Source organism: Trachurus japonicus, chromosome 6 (genome assembly GCF_045865225.1).
Source record: "Trachurus japonicus isolate A0001 chromosome 6, Traja_1.0".
Taxonomy (NCBI): Eukaryota; Metazoa; Chordata; class Actinopteri; order Carangiformes; family Carangidae; genus Trachurus; species Trachurus japonicus.
Genome location: NC_140912.1, coordinates 20,727,380 through 20,746,140, shown reverse-complemented (window position 1 = coordinate 20,746,140; position 18,761 = coordinate 20,727,380). Strand labels below are relative to the sequence as shown.

The 18,761-nt window shown below is 41.3% G+C and overlaps 1 protein-coding gene across 2 annotated transcripts in view; it reads left to right on the top strand.

Annotated features, from left to right (window-relative positions):
- The first annotated feature begins 1,686 nt into the window (after positions 1-1,686).
- The window catches only part of osbpl5 (oxysterol binding protein-like 5), a 40,903-nt gene continuing 23,828 nt past the window's right edge, over positions 1,687-18,761 (top strand). For both annotated transcript variants that reach the window (XM_085779690.1, XM_085779687.1), the window contains exons 1-2: positions 1,687-1,833; positions 13,780-13,841. The gene's annotated coding sequence lies outside the window, so the exon portion shown is untranslated. The remainder of the gene's footprint in view (positions 1,834-13,779; positions 13,842-18,761) is intronic.

The following is an 18,761-nucleotide window of genomic DNA, read 5'->3' as shown; positions in this document are numbered from 1 at the left end:
GAACAGGAGAATTGTGCTGGCACACCTCTGCATTATTCAGAGCAACTTTGAGCTTGCAGGTAGCAAAGTGCACCCTCAAAGGATGAATAAATAATAACACTTCTACTTCATGGGGGAAAACCTTACACAGCATTTCTTGCACAGACTTCAAAAACTTCTAATTTTAAGGCTCACATCAGATCTGTACTTGGGGGATTTTTTTACATTATGGTGGAGTTTGGTGGGTAATCATTCTCAGACTGTAGCCACAGGGAACTCAACATCTTGTCAGCATGTTGGCTTCATTAAGCCTGATATTTCTCAAACTGCATACAGTGCCCTTCCTCCTTTACCACCAGTTTCTTTACATCCACTCCCCCTCATTGTACTTCTTTCATGTCTCTTAGATCCACAAGTTGGTGCTAAAAATAGATCTGGCATTTGAATAGCTCTCTCTAGCTCCCTGTATATGAAATGCTTTGATTTGCAATAAAATAGCATGCAGAGAGCTGGAGCCATTATGACAGCGATCCAACCTGCAAATAGAAAATTAAAATAGGACAAACGATAACTGGGTGATCCAAATTTAATGATGAGCTTGAATGCTAAATGCTCCACTAAATCCGCCATAATGGATTATGCTTCTGACTGAGGTGGTAATAGGTTTATTTTGGGATTCTCTGAAAATATAATAAAAAAAACTGTCATACAAGATGAAGTGGGCTGTATTAAGTGGCCACAAAGCGTTGTGGGGACCTGCTCTGAGTTAAGTTAAGACTGTTCAGGCTTGTTATTGTGATGAGTAAGAGTTTATTGTGGCTGCAGATGTCTGAACTGTGGTACAAAATGTGCATGTTCGTGTCTCCAATATTAGCAGGTTTGTTTGATTTTTACAGCTCTCACAAAGCAGTCCAACAGCTACAAAGATTGATTATTAATTAATTATTAATGCATTATAGTAGATAACAATGATCCAATAAAATGATGAAACTGATAAGAACCACTGAAATGGCTAATCAGTGGTTTTACAGACTCAAAGTCTAATGTTTCGACGGTTTACATTTTAACCATTTTATTTATTTTGCCTAATTAATTGTTTTAGCCTATTTTATTTATTTATTTAACCAGATAAAAGACACAAGGGTGACCTGGCCAAAAAAGGTAGCAGCACGCACACATCATAGGTTATAAAGACAGATAACAAACATAATATTGTTTGACTTTTACTTGAAATGCAATATATTCAATTTTCCCATGGTGATACTTTAACGTTAGTTGGAAGAAAACAGTCTATATTTAAAAGTTAGGATAAAAACTGTGTTATTATTATCCTAACAATAATGTCAGGCCCTGTGAGGTTTGGCCACCTGACCTCCGTGTTTGGTGTATGCTGCTGTAGTGTGGGAGCTGTAGTTCCTCGCTGCGGCCACAGGCGGCGCCAGAGCTCCCCCGTACAGCAGGAGGAAGGCAGGCAGGCAGGCAGGCAGTCAGACAGTCAACAGCCTGGTGGTGAACTCACCGCAGCAGCGGCGGCAGCAGCAGCAGCGGGAGGAGGAGGAGGCGAGGAGAGGAGAGGAGAGAGGAGGAGGAGGATCTAGTCCGCTCCACGCTCGCTCGCTCGCTCTCCATGTTGAAACGGAGCAAGTTCTCCTCCAGCCGAGCCGACTGCGACCATCCGCCTACACCGCCGCACCGCACCGCGCAGCCCGCTAGCCCGCCCGCCTGACTGCCCCGGCCGGCGCTGCTCCCCCACCACCACCACCACCACCACAACTGCCCCCCGCCCGTGTTATGACGCTGGACTGGGAAGGAAGCTCGTAAAACAACTGTATGAACTACCCTGGTCGACAAAGAGTGAGTTCAGTTCATCTGCTGTCTTTTACTACACCACAGCAACACGGCGAAGCGGAGAGTATACTTGGTTGTTTTTCCAGCGACCGTTACTTGTATTTCTTCAACTTAATGTGCTAACTTAAAGCTAACGTTAACTAGCGGATAGCAGCACTGGAGAGGGAAGGAGAGAGAGAGGGAGGAGAAGGAGAAGGAGACTAGGCAGCAGGCTACTGTATGTGATTTGTCTTTGAACATATGATACACACGGTAGTTAAAATTCTGGCATTGTAACGACGCTGTAGTTACTCAAAAGGAATGTGCTCAATGGAGATAGTAACGTTATCTGTGTGTGTTTGGCTTTTAGCCGTCTGCTGTTGCTGTTGCTGTTGCTGCTGCTGCCTGGGTAGTGGCTAACGTTACTAGCTTAACCACCGAAAGTAAACCCTTATCTCCACGTTAGCGGAGCGGCACAGCCACACACACACACACACACACACACACACCGTAGCCCCATGCGACTGCTGCTCACTGCTCGGCTGTCACTTGTTTGCATGGCAACCATACATGTAACCGAGCCGATGACAAGAAAAAAAGGGACAAGCATCTGTAGGTGCTCGATTCCCCCACGTTCATCTCCCATCCTGCTATCACCTTGCATTGGCAAATTGGACCGCAATAATGAAAACTAGATCATAACGTTAACCTATGCTACAGCGCGTGTAACAGAGCATTAATAATAAGCATTGCGATTAATTGGTGGTTCAAAACAACCATTATTACTCATAGGAATCATTATATATATATCCTAGTCGGTAACATTGTCGTTACATCATGCGGCGAGTGCAGCAGTACCCGGCGTGTTGCGTGCAGTAGTGTAGTAGCCTATGTAACGTGAACATATTATGCATCGTGGTTTTTAAAGGAGGGCCTTTTAAATGTGTCATAAAATGCGGTTTGGGCTGAGACGTCTTCAGCCTGGTTGAACTCTAGTGTTGCTGTAAAGATAATGTCATGTGTTGTTCACTATATACCAGCACCAGCACCAGCATCAGCATCATGACTGTCAACAGGCTTCTCTGCAGAGACCTTTTGCAAATTAACATGTAGGGCAGTAGGTGATGTTTTTGTGTGTGTGTATACAACAGAAGCAACCTGTTTTTACCTTTGGAGATTTGAGATTTATATATTTTTTCTATAAAATCGGACATACATATTAATGAACATTCTTATGTATGTATGTATGTATGTATGTTTGAGATTTCCGCCTTAGTCCCATTGGCAGGTTGGTGGTGTCAATCAAAGGAAACAATGACCTCAAATACTGATATCAGAGGTAGCCTCAAAAATCCGGCACAGGTCGGGCCCATACCTGTTTGATCATGACGAGATAATGACTAAATGTGGAGGTTTCACAGTGGCACTTCACCTCATCCATCTGTCCGTTTCCCCCATGCAGACAAAGATAGAAGAGCTCATCATCTTTAATTGTGTGTGGTGTTATGTGGAGTTGAGCTTTGCTCGAGATGAGAATAACACATAAGTGCACTTTAGTTAATAGTTAAAAGGCTTTACACGGATGTGTCGCTCGATTCTGGAAAAAATAATCTCAAGAGAGGGCAATCTAAGCACAAGAGGAAATGATTACCAGACTGCCAGAAGTGAAATGTGAGGTGATGCTTGGGAAATTGCAATCGAGAGAGACAGATAAACAGGCTCGCGTTTGTTCTCCCACTTTCTCTTTTTTTGTCATTGCTCTGCAAAGTCTTGATCTGCTCTATTGCTTCAACCTTCCTGTGATCTGTCTCTACTGTAAGTCGCCTCTGTTTTTCAGATTAAGTTATATGGACCAATCAAGGACTAATATCGAGTATTAGGATTCAATGACAGACTTGCATTGGACAAAAATTGATCTGATATTGAATGACCGCAAAATGTCAGACAGCAAGGGGTATCAATAGTAGAGATGGTAACATATCAGACATTTGAAGGTCATTATTGCAGAGTGGCTATTGGAAAGAGGTCATGAGATCAATGACAACAAACACCACTCTTGTTTGTACCTGGTTCTGATCATGTCTGTGTTGTGTCAAATACTGTTTCTCATGACCTTCACCTGAATTGGTTTTAATCATCTGTAACATAACAAATTAACATCTACAGTTAATATGTTTTTCAAGCTCACCTTTGGTAATGGTGGGAGGTTGTGTGTGGTGGTTTACCCACATAAGTCTGGTCATGCCATGTGACAGTCTACCTTGCACTAATCAGGCAGGGACATTTAATGGTCTTGGTCCCTAAGCCTATCAACTAGAACTCTGGCTTTGCCCTGCCATGAATTACAAATGGGAAGAGAGTGGTAGTCAATGAAGGAAAAAGAAAAGGGTGGTGAGCATGTGAAGAGGTGTTTGAGTCATTTTCTGTGGGTGGTTAGTACTGTTTTTTTTTTCTATCACTGCTTTCCCTAGCAGGAAAGACACAGCAACAGATGTCCCAACTTCCACACTTTGCTGTGAGGAATACTCAGAAAAAATACCATGACCAACCACATACTGTGATGTGACTCTGCAGAAGAAGCTGCCCAGGGCTGTTCTGGTGGTGTAGGGATTTAATTATTATTTAAGAGCCGAGGTCTTCGCTCCTCTCCTCTCCCTACCCTCATTTATAGTCAAATCTCTAATATCCATTTTCCCTAGAAGAGAGAAAAATATGTTTAAAAAAGAAGTTGCCCTGTGTCAACATGTCAGAATCAGGAAATGTTTCTTTGGGAATTTAGTTGAGCACTGTCAGAATTGTTTTAATATTTTAAAAGATCAGCTTGATCTTTCTTTTAGCCTTTATTTGAAAAGATAGACATTACAGAGAGCAGGGGAATGTAACAGAGAAGCGTCTGTTCTTATCTAGTGCCTTTTTCAGTGGCATTTTGCCCCCACACCTTAAAGTGCTGCATGCAAAGTGTCCAGTATAATGCCAAAAATGCAAGCATGTGATGCAGATAAAATGCATTGCTTCAAAAGCGACAAGCTGAACTGCATTATTGGAAAAACTGGAAGCTCAAATGCATTTCCTGAGGGGTAGACCACACCCTGGAAGTGCCTTATGCAAAGTGTGCTCCATGCTGTTGTAAGATCAAGGAGAAAGACAGTATGATGTTGTTCACATGTGCTAATAAAAGCACTGGATTGACATTCAGGGTTTGTTATTCAGGGTATCATTCAAACTCCAATGATTACAAATCCTGCTGTGGAATTGTGTTACATAACGTATTGGAAATTGTTCAGACTTTTAGAGCTGGACAAAAAGCAGAGGGATATCCATTGGACGCTATGCAGCTGACCTGTGCTGACGAAGACTGGAAGCACAACAAACCTTTTCTACCATTTTGAAGAGGTAACAGAACCATCTCACCGTCCCATTCACACAGAAAGCCAGAGTGTGCTTCTGATCTGCCAGCTCCTGCATGCAAGTTCGCAAACAAGTCTACCCTTTTCATGTTCTACCCCATATATTAAAAAAAAAAAGAATCGGGGGACACAGCGAGTGCAATTTCATATCTTATAACGGAAGTTAGAAGAAAGTAAAATGTCGGTCTCCGAAGTGCATGAAAGCACTCGATTCTGGCGATGAAGTCCCAGGATGGAAACATTCTTCAAAAACATTGCTGACTCGGCTTTATGCAGAATTCAGGGGAAAATGGGAAGGGCAGCTTTACACACTGAGCCATCACTACTGACATTTAGACTGTCCATACACAAGCCATATAATCATAAAATGTTGTGCTGTGTCGGTTGCACACAGCAGCACCCAATTCTCGACTCAAATATAAATAATTGTTTAGAACCAGAACAAACATTTATATATTCAGTCTTTAATGAATGCACTTGTTGAAATTAAAATGAAAAGGTTTGTTGCAAACAGTGTTTGTATTTAGCCTTCACGCACCACAAAGTGTGTATCCTTGAGGTCAAACAAGCATGCTGTGTCGCCTTAACTGTATCTCAGTTAAAAATGGTGGCATTAAATTACATTTTTGATATTGATCAATATGTGACCATCAGTGCAATGTAACAAGCCACACATTCTGGTGATGTGATGTGTTTGTTTTCTTCACAAAAAGATTGTCAACAGGAGATTCAAGCGTTCGCATATTGTCACTGTTCACAGTTAAACTGCACATGCGGTGCACGCTCAGTGTCTTTGCTGACACACTGCTGCTCCATGATCACGGTTCAATAGTGGAGGATACAGGAAGAAGAGATGAAACAGTGGATAATAGTTCATTTAAAATGAGATGAGGAGGAATATTTGGAAGAGGCCAGAGAGTGAGAAGAACCGACAAGCAATCATAATTGAAGCTTTGGCCTGATGCTGCAAACTTCCACATCAGGTGTCCAAAGTGGCAAAAAATGTGCTGCAGCAGTCTGGAGGCAGGCTAGGTTGTCTCAAACATAATGTCACTTCACACTATTGTAAGGCAATCTTCACCAAAACAAAAGGGAAAAAAGGGCACAGTAAGTGTTTGATGTGTGAAAATCCCTGCTAGTGGTTTTCCAAAAGATGCCCTGACCACTAAACTGTGAGTTTGAGTCCGACTGCCCTTAACAATGGAAGTGTCCTACTCCAGGGTTTGATAAGTGGCTCAGTGCTGTTCCAGTTCCCCAGAGATATAAATGCTTTCCCCGACATCTAGTGGGGGGAATCTAGGCTAATACTGCTCCATATTGAATCTGTCTCTCTGCCCCGAGAGAGCAGATGCACTTTTAGCAGCATCTATTGTGCCAAGATTCCCTTCCCCTTTCTTGGTCTTTTGTTGGTTTTTTTTGTTACCAAGTTACTTTTGAGCTGTGAGTTGGCCTTTGAAACGAGTCTTCAAACAAGTCCTTTCTCACAGAATGGCACTTTTTCCAGGTGAAAACTCCTCAATTTTGTCACAGTACAACAGTTTTGACATTTTAATAACTCTGCACAGGTGACCCACAGCTATCATCTCATCGCGGTCTCTGTGACTTCACAAAGCACATCTTTGGCAGTAACTCAATTCTTATACTAATTCAATTTAACACATTTTTATCATATAGGATAAATAACCAGGCAAACTTCAACTTCACAGTCAAACTTCTTGCCATCCTTCAGCATTGCAAGTCAGGACAGTTTATTTCCTGCAGCCTGACTGATTGACAGAGGCATCCTCCCACACGTTGATAGTTGTAGTCATTTAATGGCTGCATCGTTAAACTTGGAGACAACACAAGTTATGATGTATGGTAAGAATTAAGATGTTGAAAGATAGCGATATGAATTTTGTTAAGCCTGTTTCTGAGATGCAAATCCCCTCTGGGCTAACTTTAACTGTTGTATTAGTCTTTATGCTAACATCAGTGTAACACACTGTAATGTCTGTGTACATTACTGTTTTGTGCTGGCATCACATAAATGTTGTTAAACCCTCTCATTACAACAGTTATTGAGCCTTAGACACAGTGTATGTCTGCCTGGAAATGTTTTTGTTTCTCTTATAGGATTTTTATACAGATTACAGGAGCCCTTAATGTTACATTTTAATACTTCATCGCAAATCATCTTTGTAACCTTTTATATAGTCAAAAACAAAAATACTGCATCAAATTGTACTCTAAGGATGACACTGCTCCTCATTCTTTGTCAGCCTCTTGCTTACCATATTCATCCTGCATACAAATTCAGGGTTTTCCGATTAACCCCCCTGACCCTCTCGATGTTTTGTTTCTATCCTGCTGGGTAGCTGCCTGGTGTATTTATAGAGTAGCTTTAACACCATAGATCCACTGCTCTTCTTTTCTCAGAGGCAGTAGTGGCAGCAGGAGCCTTCTCACGGCTGCTAGCGCCTCTGCAATCGATATTCACCTCTCTCTCTTTCATCCGTGGCTTAATGTATGGAGCCGATGCTTGAGTAAAAAGCTGCTAACTTTACTGTGGAACGAGTGCTTTGACCTCGTTGCACAATGAGCAGCAAGGTTTGATGTAAGGTGTGTTATAAGGTAACTTTCACTACTGCGTGTGCTCTGGATATTTATAATGTTTTGTTTTCAACACAGTGATCAACAATTTTGGTAAACACTGAACCTGCTGATAGCGATCATGGCTACAGTGATCAGCTTATATGGATCAAAAAGAGACTGTCGCCCCCGCTTTTTCACAGCAAATTAGACATTAGGATTATGAATATAAAAATATTAAGTGTACATAAAAATGTCAATCAGATGAAAAATAATCTGCATGAAAAATAAATTAAAATCAGTTTTAGCAATCATCCGCTTTAAATCAGATCAGATTGGCAGAGACGGACATGATCACTGTAATCAGTTTTCTGCTGTACCTACAAGTCTGAGGCTGCGATTCACAAGTCGTCCTTATGATCTGCATTTGTTTTGAAGCCGGTTTCTGAATGGCAGGCCTCGTACAGGGACTTTGTCCAGTTCCAGAAAACGATTGGCACCGTGCACAACTCATGTCAAATGCTTATAATCTGCAGTTTCAAGGGATAAGCTGCAGTGTCTGTGTTGAGTTTACAGCTGGGCTGCTGCAGGTTTTTTTGACATACTTTTCACCGCGTTTTATTATGAAAGAGGTGTTGCTGAGAGGCTTGATTACGTCATGGTTTTAACATCAGCCCATTAAAGCCTTCTTTGGAGGTCATCATGGTCCTCCGTGCAGACCGAGTGAGATTGGCTCTAATTTTTGGCATCTGGCTACTGACCACATCATGGCATTTCATTGGCTACAAATAATCCTCTTGATAACTTTCAATACCAGAAGAACTTTGTTATGAGAATATTAATACGTAAGTGCCAACGTCTTATTTACGAGCCCGCAGTCTATGTTTTCCTAATGTAGTAGTCAGGTGAGTGGAGAAAGTGACACTTGTGTTAAGTTACACTATAAGGAAACTTGTGACGGTCAAGTATAGCCATCACTGCCAAGCTGCTCCAAGAAAGCAAGCATCGACTTAACCTTTAAGAAAGACCTCAGGTTTCAGAGCATGGACGGTTTCCATGACACGGGATCATCATCTGATTTCAGTCTTAAAGTGGTACTACACCCCAAATCTGCCTTTTGGGTATTTAACACTCAGCCAGTGTGTATGAGAAGTTGCCACAAAAAGGGCTGTAGTTTCCATAGTGGCATGTTTGGATTATGTTGGTTCAAATGTCTTCCAACACAGGACAGGAAGAAATTATGAAAATGTCCATAGAAAACCAGTGCAGCAGCATTTATCTCTCCCCCTCCAGTGTTTGTGTCTCCCTGCTTTCAGCCTTTTCCCCTCTGCTTCCGCTCTTTTGTACTTGGATAAATACATCTTGGTTTGATCTTTTTACTGAATGCAGGGATATGAAATTGATATTGATCTTCTCACCTGACTCTCGGTATGGGAGCAAACAAGTCTGTTTTTCTAAAATGTCAGAGAGAATTCTTTTAATGTCACATTATGATGGTTTTGTGATGGAGTGCTGGCTTTGACATTTAAGCTTCTTTTAGTGATCAAGTGACCGTCCTCTTCCTGTCATGTTTATAATTTTCACACTCAGCTGCTGACAATAGTTTATTGGCTGCTCCACTAACCTTTGTGTAAACTAGGAAACTGATGATGTCAGGTTCACATGTGTCAACTAACTTCGAAGCGGGTGTTCAAATATTATCTTTTTTTTACCAAGCTGCAAGAGAGTACCTACCCACTTACATGCATGTTTTGCATGTGGCCAATAAATAATACATTCCTGTACTGACCACATGTAAAATGTCGGGCGGGAGGAAGCGCAGTGGAAAAAAGAAACCTTATCTAGCCCATCCAGATTGACACAGTGAAGCGGATTGGTGGTCGATGTGATTGGATCCACAGTGTCCCTGGTTGACTCTGGTAGACACTGGTTAACGGTTCAAGCTGGAAAATAATTTAATGATATTGATGTTAAAATGAGCATTGGCAAGAGTGGGTAAGCGTGGGAGAGAGAGCGAACGGAGCAAACTAAAACTGAAATTTGGCACTTACATAACGTTCAGTAGAACCACGTCGTACCTGTGTCTCCTTTAAAAATGGGGTATTAAGACACCGTGTCCTCCCTCTGGCTGCAGTTTTTGTCTCTAATAAGGCGTCTGTAACATTTAATGGAAATTGCAGCCAAATTTAAAAACTTGGCCGCCCAGAGCAGCAGTTCACTTGCGAAGATGAATTGCCGTTAATATTTTGGCAATTATTTTTTACAGAGGCATGAGCTCCACAATGAGAAGAGGACTAACATAAATGGACTTGATGTTTAGCGCAAGATATTGTATTAATATTGGCTTTGCCTTTTTGTACAAAGCAAAAAGGCCAGGTGACACAGTGTCAAATGTACAAAGTGAGGTTCCTCAGACAGCACAGTTACAAACTTAATTTTTCATCAGAAACTTTCACAAAACGCAAATTAAACCTCATAATTTGGATGTGGGGCCCATCTGTTGCTCGTCTCCTTTTGTTGGATCCCTGAGAAGAGTTGGTACCTGTTTAGGAGTTAAACCTGGTTCCCCTGACAACAGGAGAACAGTTTGGGAGAACAAGTGATGAGCAATAATTAGCCTCAAAGGCATTTGAGTGCATTTACAGTAATGCAGAGTGCTCTTGGAACCAGTGCCACTGCATTTAGCCTAATCTGCCATCATTATGACCAGTGAGTGCTCACTTTGGGTCCTTGTGTCTCAGGCCTCTGATTTCTCTGCACCCATGCAGGGAGAATGATTAGGTTGATGCTCTTCTCCCGTCGGTGTGCCTTAGCTCAACTGGACAAACAATCACTCTGCACCAGGCATGGACATACTAAGGCCTGCTTTTTAATCCGGCCAGTTGAATATCGGTACAAAATTGTCCCAAGTTATAGCAAAGACCACAAACTTTGATGTACTGGCAAAAAAGGGTGACCAACAACACTGCTCTGTAATGTGAATGTACAGTAAGTCTTCTTTAAATTTTAGGTAATGTCTTTTACATGTAATTAATATTAGGCTAGTTCACACAAACGTCCATCTGATGCTGGCCCAGCACGTCTGTCAAGTTTTAAAACTCATTTTACCCCTGAGCCAAAAAGTTTGCCCACCCCGGCTCTATACCACAGGACTTATCAGCTTTTATTGTCCACTTGGATTAGAGTCTGTGATCCAGCAGCAGATGAAGGACTTTGCCTAATAATCAATTAATTGAAAAGACCTCAGACACCGACTTCATATCTGGCTCTTGTCAACTGTCTACCTTTTACTGCATAACCATATGTGACCTTAGCTCGAAATTGCATTAAGATAAGTGGCCACGCATGGTTGGAGAGGGAAGTGGAGCTGACGGCTGATGAGATGCTTGACTTTTGAAGGTTTAATGTTATGAATAGAAATCCAGGCGTTATCCAGGCACTTATCTTCAGGCTTTTTTGTAAAAAGGTCATCAGTCAAAGCACAAGACATACTGTAACCACAATCATGCAGACAACACAGTGGCAGTGTGTTAACCAGATAACAGTTAACAAACCCCAGGTTATTAGATGACAAACAGTTTTATATATTGTGTTATTCAAAACATTTTGTAATGATATGTTAAGTGTGTCTAAATGCACGATTTATATACCGGTATGTGCAGAATTTGAATGGAAAGATGCAAAAAATATTTATATATATTTTGCTCACATCACATCAATCATGTCTTATATACTATTGAAGATATCAGCTGGTTGTTAGTTTTGCATGAGTTTCTCACTGGTTGCAGTACCTATTTCACCTCAAATACTCACACATCCTTCCTATTGTTTTCCCTAATTGAGCCAGAGACACAACTATAAATCAGTGGGTAGGATCTGGCCTGGACCTGGACCACTCCTATGAGTCAGTCTTGGCTCTCTCCTGGGAAAGTTGGCCAGCTCGGTGCTCTGATGTAAATGTTACTTAGCTGTATGCTTGGAGAGAAGCGTGCAAAGTGCTGGTTATACAATATGCATGTGGCAGTGTTTCACGCATCCGCAATCCATATAGTTTTCAATTTGCAGTGCCGGTGTGGCTAATTGTGTCCTTGCTGAGTTTTACTTGGCTTCGCTTCCCTGAGACTACAAGTAGAATTTAAAAAATAAAAGACTCTGGCAGCACCACAGCTCCCTGCAGTAAGTGATAGTTTCGAACGTTATAGCTTCCTCGAGCCAGTGCTGTGCACGTTTCTCCTCATCCTTCGTCATGTGCTGAATGCAATATCACAAATGTCGTTTCTACGTGGCACATGCTTCGTCTGATACTTCACATCTGGTGTGAGTGAGAAAGTGAATGTAGGACACTGTGTGTGTGAGAGAAAGTGGTGGAGATCTGGACTCCCTCCATCCAAACCATGTCACATTCTGGGTCACAGTGTCTTCCTTCACTTTTCTCTCTTTGTATTTCACATTTTGTTCAGTTTTTTTTTTTTAATTTTCATGAGTTATGTTTCAGATGTCATACAAATCTGTCTGGAGCAGAAAAACAAATACACATCAGTAGTGTTTTATTATTTTGATAAAGGCGTGCCTCCAGAGATTGTCATAAATTACCCTATCTTATCTTTTTCCCCTCTCGGTGTCTTTCTGTTTTCCTCTAGCTGCTGTCTGCGTTTGGCTCACATCTCCTTTGCACTATACCTCCCCCCTTTGTCTTTGTCCCTCAAGCGCTGTCAGCCCCGGGATTCTCTCTCAGTTCACTTCTTATTTAGGTTAGACATACTCAAGTGTTACGGCTTCCTCCTTTAGCTTGGCAGTAGGATTTAAAGGCACGGATAACACCCCTATGCCCCAACCCATTACACTTGTTGGCTTCCTATCAGATCATTAACTCGTCGTCATCTGCAGAGATTCATGCAAGTCCTTTTTTTAAACTGTTAAAGTTTAGTTTCATGTCATGCAGGGTTAACAGAGTCACTGAAAACTTGGGTAAAGTGAGGCTGTCGGAGTGGGAATTTGTGATTTCTTTTTTAGTTGGCAGAAGTTCTGCTGGCTGTGTGAAGTGGTAATAATCCAACAAAAAATATCCATGATATATGGGTTCTGTGAAGATATAGCTGAAATTTTATACAGACAAACTTCTACTATGCAAATGTTTCGGTGCAATGCAGATTTTTAAGATTTATATATTTATCACTTTGCCCTGAGTGAGTACAATATTGCATTTGTGGAAGCAACTCTGAATCTAGGACTGGGACTCATATTAATGCGTTTATTGTATATTAGGGTGTGTGTGTGTGTGTTAATGTGGATGTTGTTGTATGAACTGATGTGTGCGTTGTTTTGTTTTTGGGTTTTTTTGGATTTGTGGCTTATCACACATCCCAGCTGTTGGAGAATGCATTGTTCTTTGCCCTGGCAGGATTAAGAGGCATTTCAAGGGAAAACAAAACACCAGAATGGGATGTTGAAATCAGAATTTATTTTAGCTGTAAACAATACACTATATGTCGAGTACAGCCATTCAGAATGAGAGGGCAAATTTTTAAATTGGGATAAGAAGTGTGTTCATTAAAAGTGGATTCCCATGCACCTGTCAGATACCTCCAGTCTTCATGGATTGTGATTGGTTGTGACTCCTGCTGTGTTTCTGTTATCTAAACTTGCACTTAGTAGAATCCTTTTTCTCTACATGAAATACCATATACTGTAATCATGCTTTTATACTGTTTCACTTACCGTTGGGCCTTTCATACCAAGCCTACATAAGCTACATGGACTAATTGTAACTGACAGTGGTGTGTGTGTAAACACAAGTGTGCACTTAGCCCAGAGTCATGTCAGTGGCTCTCTTAGGACTGAGACTGCGGGGCCCCGCCCTCCTTAGCGCTGTGGTGTGACCAGGAGGAGCGAGGGAGAAGAAGGCGAGACTCCGGTAGCGCGGCGGTTAGTCTGTTTCTACAGCGTGTGAGTAATGGTGAAACCTGTCTCTAACTTGGTGTTGTCTCTGCTGCAGGTGAGACAGGCTGCTCCCACAAAGGCTTCTGGATGCGGTGTCCCTTGTGGCTCAGGTGAAAGGTAAGCTGAGCTCTCACCTGCAGGGCCCCCACAGCACCTCCCCCCACCCCCACCCCCCGTTTAATGCCTTAATAATGCATATACGCTCAATTAAATGGGCTACCTGTTTAGCTTCAGTTACAGAACCAGCTGGTGCCGTTTACATGTTGCAGTTCATGTTGCTTAAGGTTTAATATGTGAACCTAGACGTCTGCCTACTTTCAGAATTCGACACAAATACGGACACGTTTTTACCCAGCGTTTTACCAGGATTGTTAACTCACTTTTTTAGCAGGAGGAGGAATTAGGACATGTCTCTTAAGGTGTGAAACAGATGTAGTTTCTGTTTATGCCAAGTTTCATTAGATTTTTTCAGCTATCTTTCTGCAGCTATTCCATCCCTGTGTCGATAAAGTAGCTGTGAAATTAAAGCTGTTTTGGAGACCTGTGTGCTCGTCCTTGTGAGCAGTTGTGTGTCAGTGTTGCAAAGCCGGAGCAGGGCACACAGTGCAGCGTTGTAAGAAAAGAAACAGTTTGACAGAACTCGGCAGCTTACAGGGTGTGTCAGATTCATTTGGGTTAGAAGGGAGTAAATGTTTGGGGTTGTTTGAGGACAGCTGGATACAGAGTGATACTTCAGAGAGATACACAAAGCTTTAAAACAGGCAGTGCGCCTGGAGAACATGTTGAGCTTTCATTCAGTGGCAGAAAACGTGTAATGACTAGTTGCTGTTTCTTTTTTCAGCCCACCATCCTTATTACTCTGTGTATTTTGGTCTCTCCTGGAAGAATAAAGCGTCTTTATGTATGTTGGTCAATACTAGAGGCAATCAGCTGTTCAGCACATCTGTCCAGTGGAAACCAGGTGTTCTTATTACACCAATCAACAGACACTTACTATCACATCTCTGCTTTTGGTAACCTGAAACTTATATTCAGTTAGAAACGTTTTTGCTCTGCTGTTCCTTCCAGCTCTCCATTAGTTGCAGGCTGTGCTGCAGTAGTTCTGGGGGGAAAAAAGAAAGAAAAGCATCACTTGCAAGTTGCCTGCTTATATCAGACAGGAAGTGTTTGGATACAGCCTTGCCCAAGCTGTTTATCTTGGCATGTGTGTGAGGCATGAAGACATATGAGGTTTAACAGTAAATTACACATTAACCAGGCAAAATGGGTCTGAACTTGCACCCAGTAGCTCACGCTCAGATTGTTCTCTCATCTCAGTTTTGTCCACCGTTTAAAGCCACAAACATTCAGACCATCTGATTTACTACGACAGTGAGATAATGGCCATAAATACATGACAGTTTATTTTCCCCGTCGACTGATTTAATCACTTTTCTACATAGCTTCCTTATCTGTGTTCCAGTTTGAAGGCACGGTAGCACGGTGTTGTGCACAGTGCACACACACACGTCGTCCACTCACTGAGCATGGAATCTAAAAAGTTCATGTACTGTGAGTCAACAGATGGAGGATGTCTTATTCTTCTCTACGCGTCCAGTCTAGCACATCAGCAGTGAATCACTCTGGCTCGGCTTTGTTTGTGTCAGTCACCCAATAGCAACACTTTTTGAATTTTATACTGTGATCATCACAGTTAGGTTAACACAAGTGGAAAGTACAAGCAGAAAATAGTCATACATCTCCTCTAACTCACACACTGAAATACCAAAACCTTTTTCTGTCCCTTTATTTCACACATCTGGCAAACTTCAGTGTTAAAACTGCAAAGTTAAAATAGCAACTTGACAACCTTTGCTAAAGACGTGAGGACTGATTCAGCTTTCATTTCATCTAGTACTGTAGTAGAAATGCTCTCCTTTGTTTATTTTTCTAAGAGTGTAATGCTTATCATCGTTTTCATCAATACATTTCTTGATCTAGGTCAGGATAATAAGGTCTATGGGTCATACCCTTAATTAGCATAGGCACACATATGTTGTTACACAATATCATCCTGGAGCCAGGATATGAATATCTAGTCATTCATTCATGGTCTGAGTAAGTCCAAATTGGTTGTATAACAAATAAAGGGGGTGTTAGTAATGCTAAATATCATCTGTAATGAGTGTTGTAGAAACCCATTCACAGAAAACAGAGTACCCAGCAGTCCCTTTTGATCAGCAAAGCAAAGTGTAATTTAATGAGATCAACACTGAGGGAGGCATTGTGTTCCTGATGGTTGCCGAGTGGCTCCGTCCATCTTTGTGTGTGATCTGAGAGTCTCTGAGTATATTAGTGATGCCTGGAAAAAACAACCTATTGTGAAACAGCATAAGGACACTAAGTGCAACACCAATATGAAAAGGTAGATCTTTATTTCATTAAGGGGCGGGGCAGTAGAAGTGTAACAAAACGGTCTGCAATAAGACTCTGTAGATAGTATACCACCCAGGGAGAGTGAGAAAACATATTTTTATGTCATTTGGTCACACTGACCCTTAAAGGTAAAGCAAAGTGGCATCTTTAGGAGAGCTATCACTATTTATTAGGATCCACCCTATCACCAGAATGTGTGTATGATTAGCAGTCTGATTAGTCCATGTGTCTGTCGATGAAAAGCCTGCGAGCTGCTGCCAGCCTCTATAAACGTATCCATCAGTGGTGGATGACGGGACACAGAGAGGGCAGGTGGCAGACAGGGAGAGCAAGAGGATGGACAGGCCGTGGGAAGTGTTGATCTGTTTAGCCAAACCATAATTATAATTGCTTAATCACTACTGGAGCATCATTTAAATATCTAATGATCTTAAACAAACAATATGCAAGTCTAAGCCTTACTTTCTTTTAAATTGTGTTACCTTCTCAGGATTTTTTTCAGTTAAGAAAAAGGTGGGGCATTTATATAGAAACATTTTGTCTTGGAAGGTTTTGGTTGTGGATTTTGTTTTTTATTTTTCTTTGTATATTGTTGGCTGTCAATTGGCATTTCATCTGATGTGTGCTCTTTTGTTTTAAGAAAGGCAAGGCAAGGCAGCTTTATTTATATAGCGCATTTCATACCAAGGGGCATCTCAATGTGCTTTACATAAAAACAAAACATTTGACAGTAAAGAGAAAGAAGAATTGGAAAGGGCCAGTTGGTATCATAAGTTTTCTTCATCCTGCTCATAATAAATGAAATGAATTATTATGATATATTTTCAGAATTTAATATGTAAAAGATTGGAGAAAACAAAAACATGAAATGCATGGTTCCCCTATAAGACCAAAACATAATCAAAGTCAGGATAGATAACTTATTAAACTTTGCTTTAACACTTAGAACATTTTTACCGTTGTTGACACACGTGCTGTTGAAAAAATCTCACAGGAAGTCCTGCGTACTCTGAACGTAAAACCTGCTGCAAAGGGCTAACAGACTCCTGATGTCTGACTGTGACGCAGCAGTCCTCTTTATTTTATTATTTCCATATTGCATGACTTCTTGTCTACTACTTTACAAGACACAGTGACTTGTCAAAATGTTTTGGTATACCACACTTCTGTGTAACACACCGTGGCTGCTCAGTCATTGTATCTATAAAGAAAGTCCAACCTCATTATATTAAATTCATTTGTCTCCTCTGCCAGCCTGTGACATGACTATCAAGTATGTGTGGAGACAAAGGAGAGAGCTTGCACTCTCTGCAGGTCGACCCAATTGCTTCCCATAAAATGTACAAATCATGAGCAAGTCTCGCTGTGGCAGTATCCATTCATCTTGGGTGTGAGAGCACCTAGCAGTCCAATACAGAGCGGTTAGCCAGCTTTTTTGTTTTTGAAGAGTTTCTGGCCGGTCACAGAGGTGGTGTGAAGCTGGTTTGTTCCCTCTCTCTCACAGTTTCTCATTGAGAAGAACCCCCCCAAGCTGTGATCTCAGGTGGGAGGAGGAGGGCAGCAGCTCATGCATCTCACCAGTTTCCAGAAGGTGATTGGAGTTAATCACAAGTGTAGATTAATGTATGTGATTTGTCTGCTCGTATGCTGTGTTGGCATATTGCGAGAGGCTCTAAAAGGCTTGAAACAGAAACACTCTAAGAATGTGTCTGACTTTTCTTTCTTATCTTCTTAAGACTGGCTGGTCACTTTATGGTTTTGAACAGAGGGAGATGTAAGTATTTCACCTGAAGCAGAATCAGGGACTTGTCAGACATCTAAGACGGGACAGTAGGTTTTAAAGTTGTGTCCTGGAGAACAGGCCTTGTTGTGCTTTTGAAGTTAACTGCTTATTTTTCTTTGGTGTCCAAACCTATGCTGAAAATGCAATAGGTCAGACTTTGACTCATTTATATATTATTGTTATACAGTGGGGAAAATAAGTATTTGATCCCCTACTGATTTTGTAAGTTTGCTGCCCCAAGAAGAAATGGACGGTCTATATTTTTCAGGTTTAAGTCTATTTTTTACAGACAGAATATCAACAACAAACAGAAATAATATCATCATATAAAGGTTATAAATTAATGTGGTTTTGATCTAATGAAATCTGGGGATTAAATACTTATTTTCCCCACTGTACATACATGATAAAGAACTCATCTGCTGCTTGTTTTTCATTAGATCCTTCACCTTTTTACTATGTTTTTTTTTTACCCATAAAATTCGATAGCTTCAGTATAAATAGCATTTTTGTTTTGTAGTCACACTGATATTGTGTGCTGTGTAGTTTAGTAACGCTTCAGTTGCATGGCAAAAATGGTGATCTGGACATCCCAAATAAAAACCAGAATTTCTTCAGAAGCTGGTCGTTGATTAAATGTGATATTAATATAAGGCGTCCATGATGATCCTCTGCCTCCCACTGGGCTGCTTTTTTACTTTAGCATCATTAATTAAAATCATTTATCCAACACCTTGTCACCTATTATCCATTACTTAATGACCCTTCCTCTGTCAATTCAGGATACAGGCAGATTCTAGGTCTCTGCTGGCTGACATCTTCCTCCCAGCCCCTCACAC